At 39.9% G+C, this 17,257-nt stretch overlaps 1 pseudogene; it reads right to left on the bottom strand.

Annotated features, from left to right (window-relative positions):
- Positions 1–4,943: 4,943 nt before the first annotated feature.
- LOC118664371 lies at positions 4,944–16,452 on the bottom strand (annotated as a pseudogene).
- Positions 16,453–17,257: the final 805 nt, after the last annotated feature.

Below are 17,257 nucleotides of genomic sequence, written 5' to 3' on the forward strand. Positions count from 1 at the left end.
AAAATAAACTGTCAAATATCTAGCAAGGATGAAAAAAAGAGTATGTAAATTACCAATATCAGGAATGAAACAGGAGACATAAATACACAACCTACAGACATGAAAAGAACAATAATAAAATACTGCAAAAAACTTTACACACCAATATATTGGAAAACTTCGATGAAATGGACCACTTCCTCAACAAATAACCACAATTCAGCCAACATGAAAAGTTTGTATAGCTGTATAACTATTAAGTTATATTTTAAATTATTTCGTAATTTAAAATTCTCTAAAGACAATTCCCAGGCCCTGATGATTTCACAAGAGAATTTGGGACCCTGATATCAAAACCAAATACATAAAAATGAATTAATATCAATTCTACACTATCTCTTCCCCCAAAAAACAAAACCAAAAAAACAGAATAGCAGGAAACATTTCCCAATTCTTTTCATGAAGCTAGTGTTAACAAAATTGGACAAAGACAATTCACAGAAAGAAAACTGAAGACCAATTTTCTTCATGAATATAATACAAAAATCCTTAATAAAATATTAGGAGTTAGAATTCAGCAATATATTAAAAAGAATTATACACCAAGGCCAAGTAGAGTTAATTTCAGGGATGCAAACCTTGTTCAATATCTGACATTTAATTAATGTAATACACCATATTGGCAGGCCAGAAATAAATAAATAAATAAAATGATAGCAACAACTGATGCAGAAAATATTTGCCAATTATTTATGACAAAAAATTTTAGGAAAAGATGAATAGAGGACAACTTCCTTACTTGATAAAGAACATTACAAAAAACCTACAACAAACACTATATTTAGTTATTAAGGACTGAATCCTTTCTCCCTGGGATCAATAGCAAGAAAAAGATGTCTGCTCTTCATTCATATTCAATACAGTGCTAGAAATTTTTTGCCAGTTTACTAAGGCAGAGAAAGACATACAGATCAGAATGGAAGAAACAAAAATATCTTATTCTCATATGATATTATGGCCTATATAGAAAAACCTAAAGTATATACAAGCAAAACCTCCTAGAAGTAGTATGTTTAGCAAGGTTACAGAATATAAGATAAACATATAAAAATGAATTGTATTAGAACTACTAATAATGAACAGATGGACACTAAAGTTAAAACTACAATATCATTTGCAAATGATAGACAACAAACTTCAATATACTTCACATAGATTTAACAAAACATGAATAGGAGTAAAACACTGAAAAGTGTATAATGCTGATGAAAGAATTCAAAGAAAATCTAAGTAAATGGAGAGACATACTATCATCACTGATTGAACGACTCCACATAGTAAAGATGTCAACTCTGCCTAAGTTGATATGTAAGTGAAATGCAATTCCTATGTAAACCACAGTTTTTGGTATATATAAACAATATTATTCTAAAATTTATGTGTAAAGGTGAAGAAACCAGAATATTATCTAAAACAATTCTGAAAAAGAATTCAGTGGGAGGAATCAGTCTAACTGATTACAATATCTATTACATAGCTATGATAATTAAAACTTTGTGTTATTGGTAGAGCAAGAAATGCCTAGATCCATGGAATAGAATAGTAAAGAACCCTGAATTAGACCAATGCAAATATGCCAAATTGATTTTTGATAAAGATGCATAGCATTCAATTGTGTTAAAATAATTAGACATTCATAAACAAATAAATGAGCCTGAGGGTGCTCCCATCCAAGGACAGGGGGATTGGCAGGGGAAGAGATTAACCAAAGAACTCATATCTCATATGCATATATGTATAACCCATGGACACAGACAATAGTGTGGTAAGGCCTGGAGCTGGAGGTGGAAGCAGGGTGAGGGGGTTAATGGGGGGGGGGGAGGAAGGGTGACATCTGTTATATTTTCACAAATAAAGATAAATTAAAAAATAGATGGGATCTCTCTGTATTATGTCTTACAGCTGTACATGAATCTACAACAATGTCAATTAAAAGTTCAATTCAACAATAAAAAACTAAGTGAATACACTAAGTAATAATGTTCCAGGCAACAAAGTAAAATAGATCTTACCCCCAAATGCCACATCATTATTATTTAATGCACAAATGAGATTTGAAATAGTCAGAAGCTTCAATTTACAGGTTGCAGTTCCCATGCCTCAAGTAAATGTTATGGAAACACTGTTCCTTGTTCTAGCTTATATGGTGAGGCTGAAGTTTACCCTCATGTTTCATGGAACTTACACTTAGCAAAAGTGAAACGTAAACTGACTTTGCCAACCTCCACATATGTCCCACTCTTGCCCTAGTCATGGTTTCTGGTGCCTGAAATCACCATTAATGGTGCGGGATTGCCATTCTGTGCAATCTCATCCCAGCCTGCTTCCATTTGAAAGACCTGCATTAGCACTCTTTCCTTCCTTTCCCATCCTTGCCCCAATTTAACCTGCCCATCCAAGTTACCAAGCGAAGAAACTAGAGCAGTATATAATCAGGTGCAAATTACTAGTAAGTTTACCCCTCCTTCTGGATGTGTTTCTTTTTAAAGAAACAAAATTAATTTAAATTACTCTCCTATTGGTAGAATGCTTTGGGGAAACCCAGTTGTTCATAGGTGGGTAATGGTTGTAAAAGACTAGGAAAGACAAAATGTAGTCTCTCTTTGACTTTTCACATCTGGATTTCAGTGACAGAGAACCGGGAGGGCTAGAAAAATGCCAGAGTTGTATGTTTCTCCTGCCCTTTCTTCTGCCTGCAACTCTCTCCCACCTCCTTTTGGTCCTTCACTAATTTGTAAGTAAATAGTTTAATGAGACCATTAATTGTGTTACATTAGTTTGCGTGCAAATGACCTTTTTAATGAAATGGGGTAATCAAAATTTAGATGCAAATCCCTACTCCCTAATTTTTCACGGATTTAACACTCTCACTCACATGGCTTGTTGTTGTCACACAGCGCCTTCCAGCAGCGTGGCTCTGCATTAGCTATTAGCTCTGTGATGGGCAAGAGGGTAGAGGAAGGGGAAGCTTGACTACCCTCAGCCAAATAAAGCTTCTCCAAAAGGCATTGTCTCATGAACTTAGAAGGCATCATGCACATTATGTGTCTAGTCCCACTCGTCTAGCTGCGATCTATGGGGCACATTTTTCTTCCTCATCTCTTCCTCATTTCACAACCACTGGCGGGCAGAGTAGCTGCGCTCCACGTGTTCTCTCTTAATCATCCAAGAGACTTGGCCCTGTTTCCCCATTGTTAGCCAATCTGCCACTTTTGGCCTCACCACCCACCTCCTTTCCCAGTTTCAATAATGCTGCCCTCCCCTGGTTCTCATTAATACGGGGCTGCAAGCTGTCTAGTCATAATCTGCCTTTGGATAGGTCATTGGCCTTTCAAACTTAACACTTTCATAAATGAGCTGCCAAACCCTACCATAAACCTGTGTCTCTCCATTTCTGTCTCTGTTTGTTTATGTTCTCTTGTTCTTGGCCCTCTGCTTCATAAATGCGGGTATGTCCCCAAGAGTTCTGCCTCGGTGCTCTCGTCTTTTCTTTTTCCCCTTCCTTTCTTTTACCACCCCATCTCCCTTCACCATTGATCCCTGCCTCCAATTCGTGGTCACCCCGCCTTCCCTGTGGCATTTATCACAGACCTTTGACTGTAGTTAGGGGTGTTACACACTCCAGATCCTGGAGGGCGAGAGGCACAAAGGAGCAGGTAGCATTCACTGGGGGACGATTTCAGTCTTGTTTATCATAAAGACCTTCAGTTTCTATCTTGTGTTATAGGAATAAATATATGTTTTCTTTCCTTTTGTCTGTCAACCTGCTTTGGGGCAAGAGCCATCACTATTCATGTATGTATCCATCCAAACAAGTATTCAGCAACAGATGCTTGGTGAGTACCCACTGTGTGCCAGGTCCTGTGCTAGGGCTTTGGGAACATGAGGTTAGGTAAAAATAGGAAGAGCATTAAGAGCAACCAGGTTTCAAGGACACAGCTAAGAAAAAAACAACAACTAGGATACCACTATCAAAGTATAGGTAAGAAATATAGGTACCTTCCAAAGGAGGGGTGGTATTGATGGAAATAAGTAGACAGATGTGAGAGAGATAAAAGGCTTACATAGAATCATCTTTCAATGGTATTTACTGAATAAATGAAGCAACTTGATTTGCCATAGAAGAAAGGAGTGGCTTATTAAAAAAATCAGGATTTGGAGCTGTACAGATCTGTTTGAATTCCTCTAAACTCTTCTGTTTATTAACTGTATGGCTTTGGGCAAATTACTTAACTTTCCAAGCCTCAGTTTCCTTCTGTATAAAATAGAGATATGGGCAAAACCCACCTCATAGGTTTTGTTTCAGAGATTAAATAAGGAAATGCATGTAAGCAATTAGTAAGGTCTGGCATGAACTAAATGATCAATATATTACCATGGCTATTAAACATTGTTACTGTTACTAAATGACCAATATATTACTACTATCTACATGATAATAAATGTTAAATGTAACTACTTAAAGAGTGACAAATTGAAATATCACTCTACTTAATAGAAATAAATACTTTTATTTCAATTAGATTGTATACACTATTTCCTGGGAAATGTGGCTACAAAGAGAAAATGTCTCTAGTCCTCAGAGAATGGATCAAGTCTAACTAGTGAGTTTGCTCTGCTGGGACGGAAGGAGCCATTGAAGAATACAGCAAATAGAAGTGCCCAAGTGTGTCTGTCTCCACACACACACACACACACACACACACACACACACACACACACAGTCCATGTTGGTTTAAATATTGAACAAAATGGTTAATTGGAGTCATTTTGACTCTGGCACTGTCAGAAAACAGCAGATAGCTATTTCATCTACTAGGAATGCTTATTTATTTATATCTTTGATCGTGGTTTTCTTCAAAATTAGCCGTCCAAAGTGACTGACCTTTATCGAAGAAACGAATTTAAGTTTTGCCACAGGCTTCTTTCCTTCTGCGGTGGGTTTCTTTTCTGCAGGCTTCTTCTCCGCGGCTGGTTTCTTGGTAGATGCAGCCTCTCTCCCACCAAAGGCGGATTCTGCTTCTTGATGCCGAAAGCCTTCTTTCCTTCCCGACCACAGGCTTCTTGCCTAGAACCCCCTTCTCATGTGATTTGGTTTCTAGAGTTGCTACTGCTTTATCCACCTGGAGCATATGGTTCTTGGCCTAGAGAAGAATGGTCTTTGCATAGGGATTTTGGTTCCACATGATGCTCAGGTTTTTCAGGGGAGTCTTCTTCAGGATTCTGTGATGAATTTTCCTGTGCGGTGCACAGAGGGCTCTTTGGGTCCTGGGCTTATCAAGATTCTGCTTAGGTGTGCATTGAGCATCATGTGCATGGGAAGGTTGTAGTTACTTCTTATGAGGGAGGCAGCTCTACGCCAAGTGCCATACAGCTCATCTAACTTGCGGAAAGCACTTTCAGTACAAATGCAGAAACAGCCCACATGCCCACTAGGAGCAAGTTTCAAAATGTTCAGTTTGCTTATATTAAGCAAGTAATTTTAGGGATGTTTCTGAAGGCTTTAATGATACTGTTGTCCTCATTATAGATGATGCAAGGTCCCCTGTGCTGGATAGGTTTCTCATTTTGCCCTTTCCAGCTCTCATTTGCTGAAAGACATAGACCTTTTTTATGTCAATCCAGGCCTTAAGTTTCTTTCCTTTATACACACACACACACACACACACACACACACACACACACACATACTGAGTGGCCAGATTATTATGACCACCTGACATTTGTAGGCAAATTAGCTATAATTTCGCTCTGAAGTTGCTAGAGGGCCAGACCATTATAAATAGGGAAGCAGGTTGTTTACCACGACAGTAGAAGTGATTTTTTTCTGAAGATATGGGTAAACAACACGATTTAACAGCCTTTGAACATGGGATATATTTGAACGTGAGTGGCCAGATTATTATGACCACCTGACGTTTGTAGGCAAATTAGCCATACACTGCATCATATGGGATATGGGAGTCAAAGACCTGTTCAAACACCTTTGCTGTCTGCAGTTACCAAGATAAAACGTCTCCAATTTACACAGGAACACAAGGATTGGACAGTTGAGCATTGGAAAAAAGTCATGTGGTCCGATGAATCATGTATCCAGTTGCATCATGCAGATGGCAGAGGGAGAATTTGGTGGAAACAGCATGAAATCATGCACCCCACATGCATGAGTACAACCCTTCAAGCTGGTGGGGGCAGTGTTATGGTTTGGGGCATGTTTTCCTGGCATGATTTGGGTCCTTTAATTCGTGTGGAACAACGTCTGAATAGCACAATATACCTAAGTATCACTGCTGATCAAGTTCATTCTGTCATGTTGATGGCGTATCCCAATGGAGATGGCTTCTTCCAACAAGACAATGCGCCAGGCCACGGTGCTCCTATTGTGCAGGAGTGGTTTCAAGAACATGAGGGAGACTTTATCTTGCTTAGGTGGCCCCCACAATCACCAGATCTCAATCCAATTAAGCATTTGTGGGACGAAGTTAAAAGAGCCATCAAACAGCTGGTTCCACAACCAGCAAATCTCACAGAACTGGACAGTGCTATTCATCAGGCATGGTGTCAGATTCCTCGCATCACTTTTCAACATCTCATGGAGTCAATGCCAAGAAGAATTGCAGCAGTATTGAAGGCAAAAGGTGGCCCAACGAAGTACTGATGGGGTGGCCATAATAATCTGGCCAGTCATAATAATCTGGCCACTCAATATATATATTATTGATTTCAACAGATGAGCACACACCATGGCAGGGAGAGGAGAAGGCCCCACTCCTCTCAACCCAGTGGCTCCCACAGGAAAACTTCTGCTAGAAATTTTAATCTTTTTTTTTTTTTTAATGAAGGGAGAAAGCAGGAGGTACTCAGTGGAACAGTTCTGGTTGTCTGTGGACTGTGCTGTGCTCAAGTACAGGGAACATTTATTAAAATATGGGTGATTTTCCAGATACCTTTGAGGTCTTCAACAGATAAAGCTGCTTTGATAACCTTAGGTTCTGTCCTAGTTCTTGGTTAAGGGCTTTTTTGAGATACAGAGTGGAAAGGGTAATTTTCCTTTTACTATCCAACATATTAAAGCTGCACAGCTATTTACTGACATGGCGAATAGCTATCTAATGTTCTACATATAATGTGAACTTTGTTCTTGATTTTCTTATTTACAATGGAAAAATTATTTTAATGAGGTAAGGTAGACTTTGAATGCAATCCTTAATTGCTTATAGACTAATATTAACTTAAAATAATTCTAGCAGATGGTATCCTAATACACCCTAGATGAGTTTCTTTTATTGCTGTTCAGCTAAATTGATCTACTTTGTTGTATGTATCCTATATAATAAAAGCCTAATATGCTAACTGTCCGATCGACTAGTCAGCCATTCAACCAATAAAAGTGTAATATGCTAATGATATGCTAAGGCCGCTCAACTGCTTTCTATGACATGCACTGACCACCAGAAGGCAGACATTCAATGCAGGAGCTGCCCCCAGCTGGCAGGCCCCAATCACTGGATGGGGCCTGCTGGACAACCTCCTGGTCCCAACTCCCGGTTGGCAGAACCCCATCGCCTAATTGGGGTGGCAGCAGACGTGGCCCCTTTCCCAGGGGGGCTGAAGGCTGGCTCCCTCTTTGGGGCCAGTGGCTAACCTCCTTGGTCTCTCCCCCAGGCCAGCAGGCCCCAATTGGCCTGCCATCCACCTGCCATAGTGGTGGTTGGCTCCTCCCCCCGGCTGGCAGGCCTTGATCAGGGCTGGCTGGGAGGAGGAACCAGGATGTTGGCCAGCCGGCAAGCCCTAATCTCCCGATTGGGGCCAGGACTTGGACTGAGATGGGGAAGTGAGGGTGGGCACCTGGGTGGGGACGACAGGGATGGATATGTGATGAGGATGCAGGGTGTCTGCTGTGCTCGCTCTCACTCCCCCTGCTTCCCTCCTCTAGGAGACTAGGGCTTATGCGCCTGGAGAAGACCCTGTGCTCAGGTGCCAGAGCCCGACCCTCACCTGCACAGACTCTTCCAGGTGAGCTGGGCCACAGCTGCTGGGACTGTAGGGGCCGGTCAGGCTCCCCATGGGTTTGAGCAGGAGCTGGTCTGTGAGGCTGGCTGGGAGAGAGCCCGCTGCCTTCCCAGCTGCCTTGCAGCGCCACTGGGCAGCCCAGAGGCCCATGCTGCACCCTGGCCTGCGGTATTTGGCTGCGCTCACCGCATCTCCACGTGAGGACTTGGGTGCCATGACTCAGGCAGAGGGGGGGATGTGGGGGCCCAGTGGCCCAGGTGCTACCCAGGGCCCAGAGGTTAGCTGAGACCTGCCCTTCCTCGCCAGACGCTTGAGCTTCAATCACCAGCCAGGACTAGGGACTGCACCCATATGTGAATTTTGTGCATCAGGCCTCTAATAGATTCATATGAATGCTTGTCTGAGATATCAAAAGTCCGGAGTTTAATCATATTATACCTCTCATACAGGTCTTTGATAATGATTGTAACATTGAGATAATAAACATTTTGGGAACATGAACTATGCCTTTTACATAATCTCCCCCCACTCACTCTCCTGTGTCAAGTACTGGGCTGAATACATAATAGATGTTCAATAAATCCTTATTGATTTATTTAGTGTTTATGAGAACTTTACTATAGAGTATCATGGTGAGTAACTTTTACATATAAATAAAATAATAAGCTGAAGAAGAAAATGTCAAATCTTCCAATAATGTACCTATTGCTTTTTTAAACTAATTAGAACAAATCAATTAGATTTTGTATGTATCAATTTTCCCATTTGTAAGATGAGTTATGGAAAATGAATGACTCCAATATTAAGAGAATTTGGAATATACTGTGGTATTTCAATGCCATTTCTTTGGGAATGGTCAAAGACATTGGGTTACTCACTTTTCACATTTTATCAATCAGTAACAAAATGTCCATATAGCCTTAGGAATGGAAGTGCTTATATCAATCCAATTTGACTTTAAAGGAAAACATTATTAATTCCAATATTTCAAAATCTACTTCTATTTATCTTGTGGCAACTGTCTTTTAGTGCCTTTTTAAAGGAAAAGTAGTCAACTGGACATATGGTGATTCTTACAGAAAGGTAGATAGTACAAGATTAAAATTCATTCACTCACTCAATGTTTATGAAGCACAGGCTCTGTGCTGGCAAAGACTGCTCTACTTTTCAGCATTCACCCTCTATTGTGGGAGATATTAGCATAAACCTCAGGGATTTCACTGTAGTAATGCTGTAGGGCCCTGAGAAGAAGGAACCACTGGGTCCTCAAGGGGTGAGCATATATGCTGCTTCATGTTGTCAGGAAAAGGCCAGAGGTAGGTTGGCAAAGTGGCACTTTTTAGGCAGAAGAAGCATCAGCAGCAGAACTTGAAGCAATGTGGGCACAGAGAAGGCAATGGCTTATTAAGACATTTGAGCTGTGTACTAACTGCCATGAGATTGAACTCATTGTGGTAAAATATATATAACAAAATGTATTGTTTTAATGATTTTTAACTGTACATTTGGTGGCATTAAGCACATTCACCTTGTTGTGCAGCTATCACTACCATCCATCTCCAGAACTTTTTCCTTCTTGCAAAACTGAAACTCTTTACCCATTAAATAATAAATCTCCACTTCTCCCTTACTCCAGCCCCTGGCAAGCAGCATTTTACTTTGTTTTCTCTATGAATTTGACTACAGTTTTTTCATATAATTGGAATCATACAATATTTGTTTGTTTTTTATGACTGGCTATTTCTCTCAGTACAATGTCTTCAAGATTCACCAATGTTGTATCATGTATCAGAATTTCCTTTATTTTTTAATATATTTTTATTGATTTCAGAGAGATAGAAACATCAGTGATGAGAGAGAATCATTGATCAGCTTCCTCCTGCAGGCCCCCTACTGAGGATCAATCTGGCAACCAGGTATGTGTCCTGACCGGGAATCAAATCATGACCTCCTGGTTCATAGGATGATACTCAACCACTGAGACACCCTGGGCCAGGCTCCCTTCTGTTTAATAGTGACTAATATTCACTATATGTATGTACCACACTTTATTCATTCTCCAGTGGATGAACTTGGGTTGCTTTCATCTTTTGGGTATTGTGAGTAATGCTACTATGAACATGGGGGTATGGGTATTTCTTTAGAATAGTGATTTTGTTTCCTTTGGATACGTACTCAAAAGTAAAATTGCTGCCCTGGCTGGTTTGGCTCAGTGGATGGAGTATTGGCTCTCAGACTTCATGGTCTGGGGGTGGGGAGGGTTCAAATCAGGTCAAGGGCAAGTACCTCAGTTGTAGGTTCCATCCTGGCTCTGATAGGGGTGCTTGTGGGAGGCAACCAATCACTGTGTGTCTCTCACATTGATGTTTCTCTGTGTTTCTCCCCCTCCCTTGCACTCTCGCTAAAAAAAGAATCAATGGAAAAATAGCCTAGGGTGCAGATTAACAACAAAAATGTCTCCTCCCCATTTCCAGAGGCATTTGGTGGTAACAGTCTTTGAGAAAGCTCTATTATTTAAAAACATAAAAAGTGAAATTGATGGATGATATTGTAATTCTATGTTTAATTTTTTGAGGAACTGCCATATGGCTTTCCACAGTAGCTACAGTTTTACATGCCCAAACAAGGCTTGGTATTACAGGATTTTAAGCTAGGGAGAGAGACTGAGTAGTTTGGTTTAGAGAGTTCACTGTCTTCCTGCTGTGTGGAAAATGGATAAGAGGTGGGAAGGCTGGAGGTAGGCTGTCATGTAACCAGTTTAGAGATGAGAAAGATGTAAACTAAGGCTGGTCCTGTGTGGATAAGAATAGTATGAGGGAATGGGGTATAGGGGAGGTAAAAGAGTATAAAGAGGAGATAAATGGTGATGGAAGGAGACTTGACTTTGAACGGTGAACAACACAATATACACATGATGTATTACAGAATTATACATTTGAAACCTATATAATTTGATTAACCAATGTCACTCCAATAAATTCAATAAAAAATAGATGATAAGTTGCAGAGATTTATTTTTTGAGAGGTGCAATCAAGTGCTTAATGAAGTTATGCCATAGTGGTATTACTGATAATAGTCCTTGCCATGAGGGAAATTAAGGAAAGAATAAATTCTTAGTCACTATATTACCTCAGAAGGGGTGGAGAATGGAATAGCACAAGCAGTGAGAGGGAGAGAGAAAGGGATGAGAAAAGGAAGAGGAGAGAGTGGAATATGAAAATCCAAGGAAAAAAGAAAAAAGACCAAAGAAACTGATCTGATGTATATATTCATGAAAACATGACCATATGGGTTTATATGCAACATAATTTTTTTTATTATTTTATTAAGATGTATTTGAGAAATGGTGGACAAAGCAAGAGATGAGGGAGGTATAAATGTTTCTCAAATAAGAATGAGGTAGTTCTAGAAAAGTCCAGGTAGTTCAATCACTTTGATCATTTGGTTTAACTGAATTGCCTGTTTAACAGAGCAAAAAGAGCACACTGGTTTTGTGTGTGAATGTAAAAGACACTTTTGTTTCAGAGATGAGATAGGAATTCACATTCCAAAACGATTCACAAATACTCTTTCACGAAAGCAAGAAACTTAGCATAAACAGTTGAGTGCAGCTGAGAAAATCCTAAGATTAGAAATACAGTCGAGTTGCCACTCATAGTCGGGGAAACGTAGGGCCCTCTTCTTATGTTTTTAAGAGAAATTAGAAGGAAGATTATCTTCTGAAGATATTGAAGAGAAAGAACAAAAGAGTACCAAGTGAATTAAAACTATTTCTACTGGAGATGCTGCTGGAAACTTCATTTAGTCATATTTTAGAGTGGATATGCAATGCAAACAAGGGTAATTTCTGTGCAAGACAATTCTGCCTTTATTGAATATGTCTGGATGGAGTTTTTGAAGCACACTGAATACAATGCATTGAATAGATGTTAATGTTAGGGAAGGGGCTGGATTGAAGTACCTAAACTCATTTGATTATTTTGGGGAAATTTTCTTGCCAAGCAAGTTTCTCTAACCTTGATCTTGGGAGATAAATTGCGATGAGATTTAAGTATTCTTTAGCTTGCCCTTATAGACATTTAAATAGTATTGATTTTCTTTTTCTTTTTGTTTATAATAGTCACAGGAGAGCAAATAATGATTAATTTTGTAAAAACTTCATATCATCTACCCAAATAATGCTGTATTTTTATATGACCTTCTTATTTTCAGCTTGGGAGGTCATCTTTTGGAGGTGAAATATCTCCCATTCTAAGACTCTTCTTTTTGTATGAAGGTTTATCTTCAGTTCCACATAGCCTTTCTTTACTAATTGCCTTGGGTAACTTGTATCAATTTCAGATTTATGGTTTCCACATGATGACAATCCAATTTACCTCATAGGAACAAGAGGATCGTTCTCAGTCCAGATCCTTATATTAATTCATAACTTACCCACACATTCCTACATCCTTCACTTCTGCCTCCTTTTCTTTATTTTTTATTCTAATTATCTATCTATTTATCTATCACTTATCTATATTTTTACATTATTGTATATGAGTGTATGCATGAATAATTTCAAAATTATTGTGTATGTGCTGTCTCTCTGAACAGACATTATCACAGGAAGGTACTTCCATTTCTTTAAAAATATATTTTCTTCTCCAAAATCATTAAAGATAGGCTTGACTTTAATGAGTACTCATTAGTGTGTCTGACTGAACAAAGTCCAAAAAGTCACCTCAGTAAAACTTTATGGTTCAGAGAAGGACATTTTCCAGAGAATAGTCCTACTAGGCGAACTGGCAGATGTCATGTGATAAAGGATAAAAGTGATTTCTGCTCACAGCAGTTTTGCAAGTTTTAAAACCGAAATTTCTAACTACAGTCTCTGCCCCCCCCACCCCCCATAATTTTTAACGATAGGATTGTTTCCAATCTGGACAAAACTGACCTATTTTGCTATCTGTAATCAGGCAAATCAAAGGCTCATATTACCCATGTCTTAATATCAAATGGACATTAGTCTCAAAAATGATGAACAATTTATTAAAATTCAAGTATTTTAGTATTTTTATTTCATGACAATATGGCAAGAGTGATGTGTTTCCTCATGACATGCCATGCCAGGGAATTTTATTGGAAGGATCATCAAATGTGATTTTTCAGATAACTAACAAAGAATTATCATGCCATAAAACACTCTGTACTCTGCCCTGGAACCCTAGAAGCTCTGAATACTCTGAACCTCTGCACCAAATTGTTACAAAACTGGAAGTTTGTTCTAAATAATGTGCCTGATATGCATGTATAAATATAAATCTGCCGCACTTCCCCCTAATCTGGGATATACTCATGTAGATTGAAAATTGGACACAGACAACAGTTGGTGAAGGCCGGTGGGGGACGGGGGGAGGGTTGGCTGAAGAGGGCATAGGAAGAGGGATAGGGGACATCTGTTAATAGTGTCAACAATAAAAAAAGAAAACAAATGGAAAACGAATTATGTTGCTGAAATTATAGAGTTTATGAAGTTATTGAATTGAAATAATCAACTTTACTCCTGAAATCTTGCCATTTTACTCACTTTTCTCACATTTAAATTTTAATTACTTTCAAATAATCCATGGTCTACTTTATGATAAAATTTCTTCAGCATATTGAAAATCCCAAGTATTGCCCTAAAAGTGGCAAAATGTTTTGGTATGTGATGTCTAGATGGTAATCTTTAACTACAATTGTTATTTTTACTTGACTGGCTTATATAGAAATCCAAGTTTAATGAAATTGAGTGCTGCATACTCATTGAATTATGTGAATATTTGGGGGGCCCTAACTGAAATGATTAAATAATGTAAATTAACAAATGAGAGAAGATACATGAAAAACACAACATGATTGGATGCTATCAAAATAATGAATGCTAGGCTGAGCTGACACAGAAAAATGTGTCTAGTTTCTACATGGTCAGAGGTGAGGAATCTCAGTGCACTGTCAGTATACATAGACTTTTCTAATTAATTTTTTTTTAATCCAGGGGCTGGTTGTCACTCTGGGTAAAGGCTGTGACAGGACTAACATGTTTTGACTCTTTGTAAGAGAGGTACTTTACAGAGCTGAGGTGTCATTCTTATTAGGTTAAACTATTATCCTTCAATATTTATGTTCTGCACAGTGTGGATTACATGAAGGGGACTTTTAGTGAAAAAGTTGGTTTGAAAATACGTTACTCATACATGAGATGTAATGGTGCTCCTAGAGGCATTTTGCAGGACTGGGTGTTTAAGGTCCATGTGGAACTGTGTTCTCTGATGATTTAATGAAGATTTGACAGGGACTCCCATGGCTTTTCTTGGAAGTTAATTTAGCTACCATCACCACTCCCCCACTCACAATGTTGCCACTTTCAGTTGGGGAGAATGTTCAAGTATATCATCTCTGTCTTTGCTGAGGATTTTGAACAAAAACACCTATTCTCTATGTGATTGTTTTTCCTTAAAGAAAAAGAATGGAGCCTACAGTAATTTGCTGGTTCAAATTAGTATCAATTTCTAAGAATATATCTGTTTAATTTCTTTATACTGTACTAGAGGCCTGGTGCACGAAATTTGTGCACTGGGTGGGCGGGGGGGGGGTGTCCCTCAGCTCAGTCTGCCCCCTCTCACAGTCTGGGATCCCTCAGGGATGTCCTACTGATGGCTTAGGGGAGCAGGGAGCAGGCCTAAGCCATAGTCTGGCCTCCCTCTGCAGGAGGTGACCAGCGGGCCGATTGGTATGGTGCAGGCAGTGAGCGGCCGGCCCCATCCCCAATTGCGCCACAGCCACTGGTGGCCTCCCTCTGCGGGAGGCAACCCCAGCAGACCTATCTGGGGATGGTGTTGGGAAGCCCTGCCCCGAATCGCCCCACCACTGCTGCCACCCATGGCCTCCCTCTGCACAAGGTGTCCAGGTGGGCGATCAGGGAATGGCACCAGCCCCCATCACCCATTGCCACTGGTTGCTGCTGCTCCCCCACCCCATTGCCGTCCCCTCCCTATGCCTGCTGGCATGCACCTTAGCTGGCCTGGTGACACCTGCTCACTGGCCCTGCCCCCACTGACCAGTTGTTCTGCCATTCGGTCGATTTGCATACTACACTTTTATTATATAGGACTGCTTTACTTGGAGGAAGATTTATCCACCAAAATGAGCTCTAGAAGGAATGTTTTTCAAGGTATGGTCCTACATTTTAACAGGCAACCCAGATGAGTATTATGCATTGTATTATTTGCGAGGATCTCTTTTGAAGTGTGACACTTCAGTAAAGAGACATTGGCTCATTAAAATTATGTCTCTGGCAGGCCCACATTCAGTATCTGATTTTTCTTGTTAAAAATTGAGCACCCAATATCTCTTTATCAATCTATGTAGACTCATAATGTTTCCACATCTTGAAACTCCCATACTCACAGAGCATTGAATGACTTTGATAAGAATTTTAAGGGATCATGCAGGAAAGCTAATTTAGGTGATAGGAATGTGTAGTAGATAGATAATATCATAGATTAGGAGAAAAGATGGCACATTACCCTTCCATGGTGGTGGCTGAAAGCAGAAAAACAAACATTGCAGCAAAGAAAGAGCACTAAGTCTGTCTCCTGTCCTAATTTCCTAATTGTTTGGCTATTGCTGAACTAATCAAGCTCCCTTACACTGTTCCTTTTCCTCGATACCTTCTCCCAATAATTAGAATCACTCATTCAACGAAGTTGCCCAAACTGGAAAACCTGGGCTAATCCCATTTGCTTTGTTTGGTTTCATCCCTGTGTAATCAGCCAAATAGTTCCATCAGGTTTCCTCATAAATATGTCTCTGATCCACTGCCTCTGTCTAGTCCTAGTCCCAAACATCAGTCTCTCTTTTTCTTGGGCCCCAAAACACTGCAGCTGTCTAAATTGATCCTTCCCACAGCCACCAGAATGGTTCACTTAAAATGAAAGCAAGACCAGGATGCTCCCATGCTTGACATTCTCCACTTTTCCTCCTTCTGTGGAATAAAATCTAAGCTCCCTGCTACGGTATATAAGACCCTCAGTGATCTGTCCTCTGCCTACTTCTAAGGCCGCTGCAGAAGTCAGGCCTGACTTGCGCAGCGCCAGCCACCAAGGACCCAGGCCTGACTGCTGCCTCAGGCCCCTCCTGCCCCCCTGCCTGTGTCTGCTGCAGGGTTGCCTGAGCCCGCATGGCAGCTCGGCCAGCCCCAGGCCCCCGTGCCCCCTTTCCTGTGTCCCCTCCGGTGCTGCCCGAGCCGGCGCAGCAGCACAGCAGCTTGGGCAGGCCCCCCTGTCTCTGCCTCTGTCTCCACTCTGGGCCTCACCTGTGCCCGCAGCCTCCTCCTGACCCGTCGTGACTGTTATGGCGTCTTGGCTAATTTGCATATTACCTCTTTTTATATATATAGATTCCCATAGAGATAAATCTTTATGTTGAGAGACAGTGGATACAATGATAAAAATGTCGAAACACTATCATAATAGTAATATTACCTGTCATTTATTGAGCAGTTAATCTCTTTGTGTTTTAGTATCTATAAAATGGGAATATTTGTAACTGTGTGATGATTAAATGACAAAATACATGTAAAGTGCATATGTAGTACATATCAGTCTATGGCCAAGTACTCAATAAGATTCAATAAATCTAGGTACCAGGCACCAGGCAAAACACTCTCCAGAAACCATCTAATTTGCTTCTGAACATAAATCTATGCGGTAAGTATTTTTAGTTCCATTCTTACAGATGATAAAACTGAGGACCAGAAAGTTAGATAATCTGACCAAGTCATACACTGAATGAATAACTTCTAGAATCTGGATAGTTTGACTCTATGCCCATGTTTTTCAAATATTTAACTAGTTCAGTCATTTGTTTTGGTGGCTATATATTTCTTTCAGAATGAAGACTAGGATTAATGACTCCACTTTACTGAGTTGTTAGGCAATATAATAAGAAAATGCTCCTATCAAATGCTTTTAAAAATAAATAATAAATCAAGTTGGCTTACTAAAATGAATGTTTCATAGCAGTAGACTATAACTGGTTTATTTCTACTTTGGGGATGTTTGTCTCCCCACAAACTATTTATTGGGATTTGCTTATGTAATAAATAATACACTGGCTTTCATTATTATATAAAAGAAATCATTCAATGAAAAATTTTAAAGCAAAAACAGGGACCTAAAA

This window comes from Myotis myotis, unplaced genomic scaffold (assembly GCF_014108235.1).
Source record: "Myotis myotis isolate mMyoMyo1 unplaced genomic scaffold, mMyoMyo1.p scaffold_m19_p_1, whole genome shotgun sequence".
Lineage (NCBI taxonomy): Eukaryota > Metazoa > Chordata > Mammalia > Chiroptera > Vespertilionidae > Myotis > Myotis myotis.